The sequence below is a fragment of the Tenrec ecaudatus genome, chromosome 12 (genome assembly GCF_050624435.1).
Source record: "Tenrec ecaudatus isolate mTenEca1 chromosome 12, mTenEca1.hap1, whole genome shotgun sequence".
Taxonomy (NCBI): Eukaryota; Metazoa; Chordata; class Mammalia; order Afrosoricida; family Tenrecidae; genus Tenrec; species Tenrec ecaudatus.
Window position 1 is genome coordinate 108,278,042 of NC_134541.1, and position 16,109 is coordinate 108,294,150.

At 40.5% G+C, this 16,109-nt stretch overlaps 1 pseudogene; it reads right to left on the minus strand.

The window, feature by feature from the left end:
* Positions 1–1,321: 1,321 nt before the first annotated feature.
* Positions 1,322–14,798, minus strand: LOC142422795 (RWD domain-containing protein 1 pseudogene; annotated as a pseudogene).
* Positions 14,799–16,109: the final 1,311 nt, after the last annotated feature.

A 16,109-nucleotide genomic window follows, 5' to 3' on the forward strand; every position in this document is an offset into this window, starting at 1 on the left:
CTTTTTTCTTGAACTCCTTGATATCAACTCCCTTTTATCTCCTCTCTTCCTCCCACTCCCCAGGAACCCTTATTTTTCTACCTATACACTTGCACAATCCAATATATCTATTTCCATACAATTCTGTTGTTTGATCCCGTCAAGTGGGGTTACACAGTATTCAATGTTATCAGCTCCCTATCCCCACCCCCTCCAGTATTATTCAACATACACAGAAATCAGTCTACCAAAAAGAGCTGGTTGACATTCAAGAATTTCAAGAGGTAGCATATTAAATTTTTTTTAATAGTCAGTGAGGTAGTTAGCTTATTGTGCCAACCTGGCCAATAAACACATATGGGATTAATTGAGGGTGGAGAGATAAATGGCTCTGCGAGCCTTGCTTTTTTTGTCTCTTGCTCTTTGATCATCGGACCAGTGTGCGGCTGCCTGGCTTGTTCTGTGCCTCAATTTGCAAGCTACAATACCTGTGGGACACCTAACCCGTGGACTGTGTCATAATTTGAGGTTCCTTCAAGACCTGCTTTGCCGCACCTTTGGAATTTACATCTCTTGAGCTGGGGACTGTCATCTGGTTGACTGTTGGTGACCTGTCTTGCTGTTTGCTGCCTGTGCCCAGATAGCCTGAATTTCTCTACAGAGGACTACCTGGCGACCCTCAAGACTTGAAGGACTGCCAGTGTATCACAACTCTCTCATGGGAGTGAGTTTCACTGAGCCATTTGTACTGCTTTGTAATTTAATAAACTGTTTATTTTTTATATTATATATCTATCTGTATAAATATATTAAAGTATTAGCATTTGGTTTTGTTTCTCTAGAGAACCCTGTCTAACACAGTCAGTGTATTTAGTTTTTTTTTTAAATTTTAACAATTTATTAGGGGCTCATACAATTCTTATCACAGTTCATACATATACATACATCAATTGTATAAAGCACATCCATACATTCCCTGCCCCAATCATTCTCAAGGCATTTGCTCTCCACTTAAGCCCCTTGCATCAGGTCCTCTTTTTTATCCCCTCCCTCCCCTTTCCCCCCTCCCTCATGTGCCCTTGGTAATTTATACATCGTTATTTTGTCATATCTTGCCCTATCCGGAGTCTCCCTTCCCCCCTTCTCAGTGTGTTTAGTTTAATGATGAAAGTTATCAGAAGACTATTCTCCTGACATTTTTTTCTTAGGAAAAAAAAAAGGAAAATCAAAACCCTCTCCACACATCCAGAGATGTTGCGGGAGTCACACCTCTTCAAAGATGGGCCTGTCCTTACTTGGTGGAGCCATTCTCTGGGTCAGAGTATAGTACAGATCATCCTCATCACCCTCCAGCTAGCTCCAAATCATCCATTTTCTGGAACAAAGGCTCATCTACTTCCACATTATTTCCAGCAGTCAAGAACTGGATATCAGATGGGCTGAGATTCTGATCTCTTTCAAATAATTGTTTCCCACATAATTTATTTTTTTCTGCTTTTCCTCTTCCTTCTTTTTTTTCTTCTTTAATTTCCAAGAATTCTGCCTCAAGTTTGCCCTTTCAACTTAAGAAACTCTCGATTGTAACAGCAGTGCTATGAAAGTTGTTGCTTTTCAGCTTTGTCTGCTGCTTTTTCTTTTCTTCTTCTTGTCTACTTTTTATTTGACCCACTATTTCATTTACTTTTTTTTGCACAGCTAATACAACAGATCATTAGTAATAATTAATCATCAATACCAGTACTACACATTAACATAAATTAATATTTACATTCGGTCATATATCATTATATAAAATAACACCATACTAAACTTTAATAATAAATATTAATAATTATTATATCCATAAATACAACAAACAAACATTAATGACTATTAATTATTAATAATACTAATAATATTTAAATGACTGAAAACATCGTTATCTGCTAGATTTTCCTGGGAGAATATTACATAAAGGGAACATCATCTGGGTATTTGTCACTGTATGTAAACTTGCGTATAGTCGGGACAGTTTGGTTATCTTTTCCAGCCTCTGACATCACAGTAAAGGGGTGGAGTTTTTGATAATATTGTGAAAGAGTTGGGGTAGACGGACTCCAGAGACTTCAGCTTGTTGATCCTTAATCTGTTATTACGACCCTTGTTGCTGCCCCTGGATGGCTAAGGCAGTGCACTGGAGCTGGTACTGATGTCGTGCCTGGAGAGTCCCTCCAGTGGTAGCATATGATCAAGAACTGATGGCACTCAAAGAAGTCCAAGTAGCTCTGGTGCCATTAGTGAAAAACAAGGCTCTAGGAATGGACGGAATACCAGTAAAAAGGTTTTAGCAAGCTGATGAAACACCAGAAGTACACATATACCTAAACCAAGGAATTCAGAGGACAGTTACCTGGTCAATTGCCTAGAAGAAATCTATGTTTGTGCCAAATCTGAGTGTGGAAATTATCTAACAATACCATTAATATCACAGGCAAGTGAAATATTGCTGAAGATGAGTCAACAATGGTTGCAGCAGTACATTGGAAGCTGCCAGAAATCCAAGTCTGATTCAGAAGAAAACATACATGAGGAATATCACTGCTAACATCAGATGGGCCTTGACTGAAATCAGAGAATATCAGAAAGATGTCTACTTATGTTTTATTGACCGTGCAAAGGTATTCAACTGTGTGGTTCATAGTAAACAATTATCCAAATCCCAGACGCTTCCTTGTGTTTATGCAGATGGACCAAGAAGCAGTCGTTCTAACAGAGCAAAGGAATGCCTCATGGTTTTAAAATAGGAAAGGTGTGTTAGGGTTGTGTCTGTCCACCATCCCATTCAAGCCATATGCTGAGCAAATAATTCACGTTGGATTATTTGAAGAATGCAGAATTAGGATAGGAAGAAGATTAATTTGCAACCTGCAATAAATAGATGACATGACCTTGCTTGATGAAAGAAAAGAAGATCTGAAGCGTTTATGAATCCTCACAACGTGATAAACACAGAAGAGATCAAACTTGCCAAAGATTTCATTTTGCATTGATCCACAATTAATGCTAAAGAAATCAAACAATGTATTGCTTTGGAAATATGTGATTTTACAAGGTCTCTTTAAAGTGTTGAAGAGCAAGGATTTCATTTTGAGGACGAAGGTACAACTGACTCTTTTCTTTTTTTTTTTTTCATGTTCACTAAAAACTTTAGTGAATGTTCTGTCGCACATTCTTAGTGTTTTGCCTCGGTGTGGTGGAATCAGATCAGGCAGAATTCCCACAGTGTCTCCAGTGTTGTCCTCTGTAACGCTATGGGTCAGTGAGGGATGTCGTGTCTCATAATGGGGTGAGCCATATGGTCTTCTCTGTGGATTGGTTGCTTTGGGTGAGAATCTTGTCCTCAAGGCTTGGTGTGCCAGGACGTGCTCCACTCTCTCCTCCTCCCCTTTCATTTGCTCCCGTGTGATTTGATCAAACATGACCCCTCTCCCTGAGCTGCAGATTCAGTGATGTCTTCTGAAATAAATTCTTCTGGTGGGAGGTGCAGGTGTCCATGTAGTTGGGATTGGGGCCAGCCCCTCAGAGCTCTCCACTGGTCCCTACTCCATGCCAGCATGTTGCATTCACATCTTGGAGCACTGGGTTGAAGTCTGATCCCTCTTTCCCCGTGGAGATATAAAGAATACCCTCTCCTTGAGTGGGTTAGTGCCCTGTCCCCCCGCTACCCATTTCTTTTTAATTTTTTCCTCCCCACCTCCTTTATAGTTGGCTACCATATGTATCACTGGGTTTGGTCTGGGCCCTCCCATACAACCTGCTCCTCACCCCAGGAATGTTTGTAAACAGTAGCTTATTCCCTATGACGCTTTTGCATTTTATTTTTAAAGCTTACTTCAGCGGACTCATGTTGTACTTGTCCTTTTGTGCTTGGCTTACTTTGCTTAGCATGCTTTCCTCCAGTTCTTCCTATGCTGTGATGTGCTTTAGATGTTCATCACTGCTTTTCAGCGATGCATAGTACTCCATTGTATGTATGTACCACAGCTTTTTAATCCACTCGTCAGTTGATGGAAATTTGGGTTGTTTCCAACTCCGTGTGATTGTGAACTGTGCCGAAATGAACATTGGAGCACAGATGTCTGACCGTGGTTTGTTTCTTGTCTCTTCTGGGTATATGCCCAGTAGGGGGATTGCTGGGTCGTATGGTAATTCGATTTCCATCTGTTTTAGATGTCTCCAGATCGATTTCTATAGCAGTCTTGCATACTTACAAGTCCACAGCCCCTTCAACATTTGCTGCGTTCTGATTTTTGAATTGGGCTATCTTTGAGGGTGTTGGGTGGTACCTCATTGTCGTTTTAATTTGCATTTCTCTTATGGCTAATGATAGGGAACATTTCCTTGTATGTTTATTGGTCATTCAGATTTCTGCCCCTGAAACTTCTGTTTAGGTTCTTTGCCCACCTCCTCAGTGGGTAGTTAGCTTTTTCTCTTTTTGGAAGCTAGCCGAATATTGTAGATTTTAGTAATAAGACTTTTGTCTGATGTATCATGGCTAAAGATGTTTTCCCAGTCGGTGGACTCTCTTATCACTATTTTGTTTAATTCCTTAGATGCACCCAGGTGTTTTATCTTCAGTATATCCCATTTGTCAATTTGTTCCTCCTTTGTGTTTGTGTTTTTCCCTATTTCTGATAGCCTATGTGTTCCCTGTGCCTAAGTTCTCAAATTGGTCCCAATTCCTGGATCTATGGCCCTAATAGTTTGGGGTTTAACCTCAAGATCTGCGATCCACCTTGAACTTATTCTGTGCATGGAGTGAGATAAGGGTTTTGTTTCATTTTTCTGCAGATAGATATCCATTTCCCCCCCCAGCACCACTTGTTAAAGAGGACATCTGCTTCCCATTGGATATTTTTTGGGCCTTTATCAAAGATCAGCTGTGTGTATGCTGATGGTTTTATCTGGGTTTTCAGATTTTTTCCATTGGTCTGAGTATCTGTCATTGTACCAATACCATGCCGTTTTGACAACTGTGGCAGTATAATATGTGCTAAAGTCAGGTAAAGCAAGCTCGCTCACTATATCCTTCTTCTTGAGGAGTTCTCTGCTAATTCTGGGCTTCTCTCTCCATACGGAGTTGGTAATCCTTTTTTCCATTTCTTTGAAGAAAGATGAGGGTAATTGTATTGGGATTGCATTAAAATTATATAGTGTCTTGGGCAGAACTGACATCTTTAGTATATTGAGTCTTCCAATCCATGAACATGGGATAATCTTCCATTTGTTGAGGCAACTCTTGGTTTCTTTTAATAGTGTTCTGTAGTTTTCCTCATATTTATCTTTTGTTCTTTTAGTCAGTTATATCCCCAGATATTTCATTTTTTGCTAGGCTATTGTGAAGTGTACCACTTTTTTGATCTCCTCTTCGGTGATCTTATACGATGGACTTCTGTTTGTTGATCTTGTATCCTATCACTCTGCCAAACCCTTCTATTCCTTCCAGTACTCCACTTGTGGAGCTTTAGGGATTTTCCACATGTAAAATCATATCATCTGCAAATAACGAGAGTTTCACCTTTTCCTTCCCCAGATGAATACCTTTGATGTCTTTTCTTTGCCTTATGTGGTTGGCTAAAACCTCCAGTATGAAATTAAATAAGATGGAGACATGGGGCATCCTTGTCTGGTCCCCCTTTTCAGTGGGATTGCGTTAGTCTTTTCTCCATTGACTACTACATTGGTTGTTGGTTTTTCATAAAAACTTGTATTGTTTTAAGAAATTTTCCTTCCATTGCTATCTTCTCAAGTGTCTTAAACAGGAATTGGCATTGGATGTTTTTGAATGCTTTTTCTGAATTTATCGATATTATGTGGTTCTCATAGTTTTTCATGTCAATATTGCGAATGATACTAATGGTCTTTCATACGTTGAAACATACCTGGTATGAATCCCACTTGGTCATGTTGAATTATTTGTTTTATATACTTTTGTAATCTATTGGCCAGTATTTTGTTAAGGATTTTTGTATCGATGTTCATTCGGAATATTGGTCTGTAGTTCTTGATTCTTGTGGGATCCTTGCCCGGTTTTGGTATCAGAGTTATACTAACTTCATAGAAGGAGTTCAGGAGTTTGCTCTCATTTTCTAGGTTCTGGAAGAGTTTGTGTAGACCTGGTGTTAGTTCTTCCCTAAATGCTTAGTAGAATTCTCCTGTGAAGCCATCTGCTCCGGGGGATTTTTTGTTGGTAATCCCTTGATAACCTTGTCTATTTCTTCTATTTCTATGGGTATGTTGAGATTCTTGATATCCTTTAGGGATAGTTTAGGGAGTGATTGTTTTTCCAAGAATTTGTCCATGTCTTTCAAGGTGTTGAATTCATAGTACAATCCTTTGTAGTACTGGGTAATTATCCTCTTGATTTCATTAGGTTCTGTTATAATGTTCCCTCTTTCAACTCTCAGTCTTGATATTGAAATTTGTTCCCTCCTTTCATTGATTATGTTTCTCAGAAGCTTGTCAATTCTGTTTATCCTTTGAAAGAACCAACTTTTAGCAGCATTATTTTTTCCCCATAATTTTCTTATTTTCCCTTTCCTGAATCTCAGCCCTGATTTTTATTATTTCTTTTCTTTTGCTGTTAGTGGGATTGTCCTGCTGACCCTCCTCTAGTTGTAAATTTTGTGCCAGTATATCAATCATGAGTTTCTCTTCTTTTTTCAGGTGTGCTGAATTGCTATGAAACTTCCTCTGATAATTCCCTTTTCTGTGTCCCATAAGTTTTGGTACGTCGTGTTCTCATTCTCATTGGTTTATAGAAATTTCCTAATTTCATTTCTGATCTGTGCCAGTACAAACTTATTTTGCAATGGAGAGTTATTCATCCTCCAATTGTTTGCTCTTGTTTTCTTCATTTTCCTTTTGTTGATTTCCAGCCTTATGCCACAGTGGTCAGAGAGTTCTGTACGATATCAATGTGCTTAAGTTTAGATAGATTCACCTTATGCTCCAGCATGTGGTCTATCTTCTAATATGTGCCACGTAGGCTTGAAAAGAATGTGAATTTTTTTGTATTTGGATGTAAAGCTCTATAAATATCTATCTGGTCAAATTGTCTAATTGTAGTCTTTAGATCTCTAGCTTCCTTGTTGAGTTTCTTTCCCTGTGATCTATCTTTCTCAGAGAGTGGTGTATTGAAGTCACCCACTATCTTTGTTGAGGTTGTGATTTCTTTGTCAACCTTTGGAGTGTTTGGTTGACATATTCAGCAGGTATCTCATTCGGGGAATATATGTTTACAATGCTTAGTGGTTCTTTGTCTACCGTTCCCTTGAAGATTATATAGTGTCCCTCCTTATCTCTTTTTATGGTTTTCACTTTGAGATCAATTTTATCCGAGATTAGGATGGCAACTTCTGCTGTTTTTGAATTGCTGTTTGTTTGGTATACCTTTCTCCAGCCTTTGATTCTCAGTCTATTTTGTCTGTACCATTGTGTGCCTCCTGTAGGCAGTAGATATTTGGATTGTGTTTTCTAAGTCAGTCTGCTGACTTTTAATGCCTGAGTTCAGGTCATTGATAGTCAGGGTTATTGTCTCCATCTGAAGACTATGTGATGTCATCTTATACCTATTGTGTTTGGTGTTTCCCTACCTTCCTTTCTTATTAGTGTGTTGTGCGTGTGTGTGTGTGTGTGTGTGTGTGTGATTCTTGACTTCTTTCCATCCTTAAGCCAATGCTATCTTGGTGTCTGTTTTCTCTCTGTTGCCCTCTGGGTGAGGTTGTTCTATGTTGTGGTCTCTTATTTATGATTGGTGAGTGTTGTTCTTCTGTCCATACTGGGTCAACAAGGATCTTTTGTCGGGCTGAGTTTCTTCTAACGTATTCTTTGAGATTTTCCTTGTCTGGGAAGATTATTACTTCTCCATCTATCTTCATAGATAATTTGGTTGGATAGAGTATTCTTGGGCTTGCGTTGTTTTACTTCAATTTTTGGAATATGTTACTCCACTCTCTCCTCTTCTTCATAGTTTCAGCTGATATATCTGAGCATATTTTTATTTGGGAATCTTTATATGTGATTGCTTATTTTTCCTTAGCTGCTCTCATGATTTTCTCCTTTTCCTCAAAGTTGGATAGTTTAACTCAGTGGTCCTCAAACTTTTTAAACAGGGGGCAGTTCACTGTCCCTCATACCTGTTGGAGGGCCAGACTAGTCAAAAAAACCCCACAAACTATGAATAAATCCCTATGCACACTGCACATACCTTATTTTTTTTTACTACAAAAACAAACTGGAGGAAACACATGGTGGGCTGGATAAATGTCCTCGGTGGGCTGCATGTGGGAAACTGGCCATAGTATGAGGACCCCTGGTTTAACTATTATGTGCCTTGGTGACTTATTCTTGGGATTGAGTCTAGCTGGTGTTCTTTAAGCCTCCTGAATGCTTTCCTGGCTTTCATTCCTTAAGCCGGGGAAGTTTTCCTCCAAGAATTCTCTCACTATTGTTGCAGATAACTTCTTTGTTGTGTCTTCCTCTGGTAAGCCAATAATTTTAATATTGTTCCTCTTCATAGCATCAGACATAGCTCTTAGGTTTTCTTCAGCTTCTCTGATGATCTTTTTAGATTTTTGTCCGCGTTTGTTAAAGTCTGCTTGGCTGTCTTCCAAGCCACTGGTGCGGCTCTCTGCTTCCTCCAGTCGATTCTTGAGGTCTGCGTGTCTGGTATTGGTTTTTGTTTTCTCCGCCCATAGCTCTTGTATTTCCCTTTGGTGTATGGACTTTATCTCCTCTATCATTTCATCCTTTTTCTGTATTGTTTACCTCATATCATGTATGACTGCAAGCAGCATTCTGAAAATTGTTGTGTGGCAGCTCTGTCTGCTTCTTCTATGCCTGTTGTTATGTTCAGGACATCTTTTGCCAATGTCTTTTGTTTCTCCTGTTTTTTCGTTGAGGTCATTGGGGCTGATGGGTATTTGCTTTGCGTTGTTTTAGAGGAGCCAGGTGCCATTTTCCCGGGAGTTGACTTTCTCTGGGAGACTTGTAGGAATGCTTCTTCAAACTACCTACAGCTAATTTCACTATGGAATTTGCTTAACACCTTATCCTCCTGTGGCTTTCCTCTCAGGGAAGTGCCCAAGAAAGCTGGTGAGTTGCTTGCTTTGGTGTAGAAACTATGAATGGTGGGCAGAATTGCCTTGACCAAGTAGATTAGGCAGAGGTGCCTGTGGCAGCTTGGAAAGTTGGGGAGTGTTGGCCGAGCTGCTTTAGGCTTTTTGAGGAGCTAAGGTAGGCAGGAGGAAGTTCCCTCAGTCACATGGGACAACAGAGAAAAAATTGGAGGGCTGCCGACCTTTCCCTAGCCTCAGGATAACTACACTGGGTGTAGCTCACCCAATTGGGTGTCGGGCAGGTGTAAATTCCCTAGGCTAAGGGGAGTGGTCTGGAGTTTGGCAGTGGAGTGTGAGAGAACAGGGACGAGACAAAGAGTAGAAAAAAATTAAAATGTGAGCCCACGGAGACTGTGGGGAAGATATAGAAAAGAGAGTGAAACTAAAATAATAGTACAGTTGAGCCCCGATCCCTGCCTGTGGGGCTGCAAGGGTTTACTTCCTGCCCCAATACGGCGGAAAGCTGTGACTATGTTGGGATAAAGCCCCTGCACTGGCTCCATAATGGTCTTGGTTCCAGAGGAGACAGTTGTGGGGCTAAGGTCAAGCCCTAGCTTGCCTCCACTGTGGTAAGCCCAAATCCCCCAGCCCCTCAAAACCTTGTGGATCTGTGCCTACTTACCCTATGATGCTCCTCCTGTGATCCAGCAGTCTTGAATTTCCCTTTTAGTATCTCTCCTGGGCTGATTTCTGCAGAGTCCCTTTGGTATGTGTTACTCAGTCGCCATCTTCCCAGAAGTGCACAGAGAGGTCTTGAGCAGCAGTTTTACTCAATACATGTTTGATTTCTTGATAGGGCATCTATGAGCATTGGTTGTGGATCCAAGAAAGGTGAAATCCTTGACAACTTCAATCTTTTCTCCGTTGATCCAGATGTGATCAATTGGTATAGTTTTAAGGATTTTTGTTTTCTTTACATTGAGTTGTAATTCATATTGAAGTCTGCAATCCTTGAACCTAAGTGCTTCAGATCCTCCTGTCAGCAAGCAAGCTTGTGTCACCTGCCTATCAAAGGTTGTTAATAAGCCTTCCTCCAATTCTGATGCTGAACTTTAGCACCTCTGATTATTTGCTCAACAGCAATATTGAATACATATGGTGAGAGGCTACAACCCTGAACCACACCTTTCCTGATTTAAAACCATGCAGTAGTCCCTTGTTCTGTTTACACAAGTGTCTCTTGATCCACCTGCCCAAGTTCCTCTTTTTAGAAATTCACTCTTATGAAACAAGGATACCTACAAAAATATTAACAACATTGCTTATTGGCATATTATTCATAAGTATAACCCATAGGAAATGAACAAAACACAACTGTATTTATGGAACCTATGTCACACAGAGGAGCCCTGCTAGTATAGTCGTTAAGTGTTAGGCTGCGATCTGCATGGTTGGCAGTTTGAAACGACTACCAGCTCTGTGGGGACATTCTAGTCCCATAAACAGTTGCTGTCTTGGAAACTGACAGGGGTCAGTATGAGTCAACATTGACTTGATGGTAATGAGTTTTTTTTTTGATTTTGTAACACAGTGATAAAGCACTTATTGGTTAAGCAAAAGCTCGACAGTTTGAACCGACCATCACCTCTGGGGAGAAAGTAGTGGCTGTCTACTTCCTTAAAGATAACTGCTTTAGAATCCCCATGGACCACTTCTTCTCTGCTCTTTAGGGTTGCTATGGGTTAGAATCAACTCGATGGTAACAAATACTCAAGTATATATTTCTAAGAATGTTTTAGGATATGTTTCATTAATTAATTATTGGTAAAGTAGCATACATAAGTTAGATGTTTATGGAAGAGACCTAGGATGTTCAATATGTAAGGATGTTTTATTTAGAGAAACAAATCCATGGCACTCACTTGTGTATAAGAAAGAAATTTATATCAAGGAATAATTTCATATCAAAACAGTATTCTTGCCCAGTCCAACTCTGGTCCATAGATCTGATGTTAGCCAGGCCCCTCTGCAGACTCACATACCTGTAGGTTGATGAGCAAGAAGGTGAAGCAGGAAGCAGGTTGCTGGTCTAGAGTCACGTGAATCCAGCATGGTGGAAACATGACAGGACGTGAATAGCTCTCAAGGTCATGCAGCCCACATGGGGCTGTCACTGGAGGCAAACATGGAGTCCAAGCCTGTATGAAGGCAAAGGGAGAGAGAGAGAGAGAGAGAGAGAGAGAGAGAGAGAGAGAGAGAGAGAGAGAGAGAGAGAGAAAAGAGGGTCCCCAATATCCCTCTTATAAAAATCCTACACTTCCCAGGAGACATCATCAGGGTGCAACCTGACTGGCTTCACTGACAGGTTGCACTCCATCCCAACATTTTCATACAAGTTCAAGGCGACATAAAGTCTAACTACCACACTCAGATAAAACCAATTTTTGTTTGTAATAATTTTATTGGGGTCTCATGCAACTCATCACAATCCATACAAACATCAATTGTATAAAGCACATTTTCATATTTGTAACCCTCGTCATTCTCAAACATTTGCTCTCCAAGTAAGCCCTTGGCATCAGCTCCTCATTTCCCTCCTCTGTCCCCCCTTATGAACCCTTGATTAATTATAAATTATTATTTTGTCATATCGTACACTGTCTGACATCTTTCTTCACCCAATTTTCTGTTCTCTGTCCCCCAGGGAGGAGGTTACATGTAGATCCTTGTAATCGGTTCCCCCTCTCTATCTCACCCTCCTTGGACCCTCCTGGTATCACCACTCTCGACACTGGTCCTTAAGGGATCATCTGTCCTGGATTCCCTGTGTTCCCAGTTCCTATCTGTACCACTGTATATCCTCTGGTCTAACTAGATTTGTAAGGTAGAACTGGGATCATGATAGTGGGTAGGGAGGAAGCATTTAGGAACTAGAGGAAAGTTGTATGCACCTTGATGGGATCATCTCCGCCTTGTGACCCTTCCATAAGGGGATGCCCAGTTGCTTACAGATGGGCTTTGGGTCCCCACCCTGCACTCTGCCTCATTGACAATGATATGGGTTTTTGTGTTTTGATGCCTGATACCTGATCCCTTTGACACCTTGTGATTTCACAGCCAGGTGTGCTTCTTCCATGTGGGCTTTGTTGCTTCTCAGCTAGATGGCCGCTTGTTTGCCTTCAAGCCTTTAAGACCTCAGGTGCTATATCTTTTGATAACAGGCCACCATCAGCTTTCTTTATCACATTTGCTTATGTACCCACTTTGTCTTCAGTGATCGTGTCGGGAAGGTGAGCATCTTGGAATGCAAGTTTAATAGATCAAAGTATTTTTGCATTGAGGGAGTACTTGAGTTGAGGCCCAATATCCATCTGCTACCTCGACAGTAAACCTATAAATATGTGTGTGTTAGTTTGGGTACTTTAAAGAAACAAATTCACAGAAACTCATGTATAAGAGAGAGTTTTAATAAAGGTTAAGTACGCATCAAGAAAACATCCCAACCCAGTGCTGCCTAAGCCCCCAAATTCAACATTGACCCATTAACCCATATTTCCAACACCAATCCACAAAGTCCTCCTCCATCTCACAAAACACACAAAATGATGCTGACTGCTGGAGGAAAGCCGAATCAGTGAATGTGTAAGCATCTCAGCGCTAGCAGGGGTCTCCACACGGGTGCTCCAGCACCCAGGGCTGCATTGGGGTAGGTCCATGTGGCATCTCATCAGAGATGTTTAACAGGAAGTGAGCCTTGCCAGCTAAAGCAGGGAGCTAGCTAAGGAAGCTGCACCCTGGTCTTACCATCAGAAAGCAAGAGACCCAAGAACTAGAAAGGTGAGGCTCACTGAGCCATTCATCCCTTCGACTTTCAATTAACCCCACATGTATTTATCAGCCAGGTTGGCACAATAAAGTAACTCAATATGCTCTTAAATCTATTTTCCCATACTCATATGTACATGTCTTTATTTAGGCCTGTATAAATGCCATTTGCCTCCTAGCTCTTTCCTCCATTTCCTTTTAATTTCCTCTTGTCCCACTATAATGCTCAGCTTTCATTTGGTTTACAGTAATTCTTCTTGGTTACATTACCCTTGATCACGCCCTACCTTGGCTCCTCCACCCTCCTAAGCACTGATTTGGTTCACTTGTGGTTCCCTTGTCCCTGGGGTTGTTAACACCACTTCCTTTACCCCCACTTTCTTTCCCCCCACATCCCTCTTCCATGTCCACCTGGAACTCTGGGTCCCATTAAAACCAAATTTTAAAGCTAGAAAATGACCAATATTGGTTAAATCCAAGAACACAACAAATAAATGGTACACAAGGGCTCAAATAGAATGTGTTTAGAAAATAATGATGGCAACATATGTTTGATACAATTGGTGTATGGATTGTTATAAGAGCTGTAAGAGCCAACGATAATTTTTTAAAAAGAAAGAAATAGATGGTACAAGCCTCTGCCCAATCAGTAAAGAAAATATGAACAAAGTTAGAACAATCCTAATAATTGTTAATATTGTTAGTAGCAAAACAATAGTAATAACTATGAAGAAATTTTAAAGCATATAAAGAAATATTGGAAGCAAAGACATGTTCATGTATTTTAAAATCTAGAGAGGTAGATGATTTTCTGCAAAGGTAGCAAATTCAACATCCGTGAAATCAAATATTTTCTAGTTTACTAAGTACAGGAGACATTTGAAAACACAAACCCCTCTTTTGATCATTACCCTGGGCAAGCTGGTGAGCCTGAGCCCTGGAAAGGGGCAATTCTTTCTCATTTGTTTGTTCTTTCTAATTTCTATTCCTGCTGTAATGTTGTAGCTACAAGCTCACAAGACAAAGACTGGTGATTTCTATTAATCCTTTCAAGGAAGGGACCCCTTTATATTTTGAAGAGTTGCAAAATGTATAGACTACATATTGGAAAAATGTCTATTTTTTTCTGTCTCACTTAATGAACATGTTTAATCCGGATAAAAACAGTATAAGTTAGAGGGTGACTGGGGAATATGCGAAGGAAGAGCTCCGTATGTCACCTGTTCATCAGGTGATCAGGTTAAGTCTCCATGGTGTACCCCTCCTGCTGGAATCTTTCACCTTGACCTCTTTCCAGTCTCTGGGAAGAACTGTGCACAGAATCAAGCTGGGCTATCACTAAGGGACCCAGGAGGGGACAAAGTGGAGCACCTAGCCACAACTCTAAGTCCCTTCTCCCTCCTCTCAACCTGCAAAGAAAGTGAAGAAAGCTGGGAACACACTCAAATATTACCTGGCACAAGTCCCACTTGTCAGTTAGTCAGATACCAGCTATATTTCCAAGACCTGGCTAAAGACTAAAGCTGTTTTCTCCATGTTCCTGGTGTCAGTGATATTGACAGTTGGGCCTATGTCCTGGTGGGAACTCAGATCTGCTCTTATCAATTAATGCTTCTTACTGGCACCGGATAAACCACTCACCTAGTAAACAGTCCAAATAGTGCTGGAACCTACAACAAGCTCCTTGGGGCCCAGCATGCATTCGATGAAACATCCCTCCTTCACCTTGTGCTTGACTGAGTCACTTTCTACTTGGAGTATGGCACTGTAGGCTCGCAGGTGAACATAACTGCCTTTGTTCTTGTACAAGCTAAAGAATAGGACCACAACCAGAGTGAGGAAGACCATGGTGATGAGTTCTGTGTTGGCTTCAGTTTCTGGGGACAAGGCCTCCATGGCCTGCAGGGTCAGAGTGGTCCTCAGGTCTTCCCTTCCTATGAGTGCACTTCAACTCATAGCAACCCTGTGGGAAAGAAAACTGCCCCTTTGGTTTTCTGAGACTGTAAATATTTATATGGGAGAGCAAGCTTCATCTTTTTTCCTGATACACTGCTGGCGTATGGCCCCTGGGCTCCTACTTTTCTGCTCCCAGCGCTTCTTAGATCCATCTTGGGGAAGAAGCCTTCTGGGGAAGGCACCTTGGGGAGGCTAGTCATTTCATACAATGGAAGAGGATGGAAGAGCAGGCCTTTCCAGTCAGAATGGCTGCAGAAGAAGGTCCATCTGTGTATTCTTTAAGGCCAATATCTTAATATACAAAACTGACAAGTATAATAAAGAAAATGATATTCTAGCTTCTGATTTTGAAGTCTACCAGATTTCACACAGATGCCATCTTCTCCAATTCTCTGAAATGAAAATTTAAAGACAACGGCCCTATTTGCTCCTGAAAATCTGGAATATCCTATTAAGTGGTATTCTACCCAGTGTTAAATATTTCTTGATCTTTCTCTTAAAAGTGTTTTCAAAGCAAGTTCCCAATCACATATCAAATAGTAAATTTCCATTATGTGCTAATGCAGGAGCAAAATGAATACTGAGTAAATATTTCTCAAGGAACCTGATAGAAATGTGTAAGTTCTGTGAAACAAAAACTGTAGATATTGTATGGCAATTTGGACCTGATAGAAATGTGTAAGTTCTGTGAAATAAAAACTGTAGATATTGTATGGCAATTTGGAGAAGGTTTGTTATACTCGACAGTGGAAATCTAAAATGTAAGAGAGGACCTATGTTCAAATAACTGAGCATATTGACAAGGAAAAGGTGAAATTGACAAGCTTGAGCACTGGAATTGAGGAAGTTATTCCTTCTGGGTTATATGACCTTATTTCTTGTTTAAATTTCCTGTATATCTGCTATAATGTTGTACAATATACATAAAGCTAAGATAAAATGGTAAGAATAATTAGCTTAAATCCCTGGAGGAATTAGGACTACAGCCCTAAATGAACTAAACCCTTCTCTACTGCACAGTGAAAAATTCATAGGACACGAGTGTCAGACAAGGTGACTGTGGTACGGTCAAGATAAAGATCGGAAGGATTAGGGAAGAACGAGGGATAGAAACAAGCAGTAGGAAGGAAGAAGCATAAGTGATGTTCCATTGTGGGAATTTTAATCAATGATGTGATACAAATTGGGCATGAGTTGTTGACTGGAAAGCTAGTCTGTTTGGTAAACCTTCACATAATTCACAATAAACTT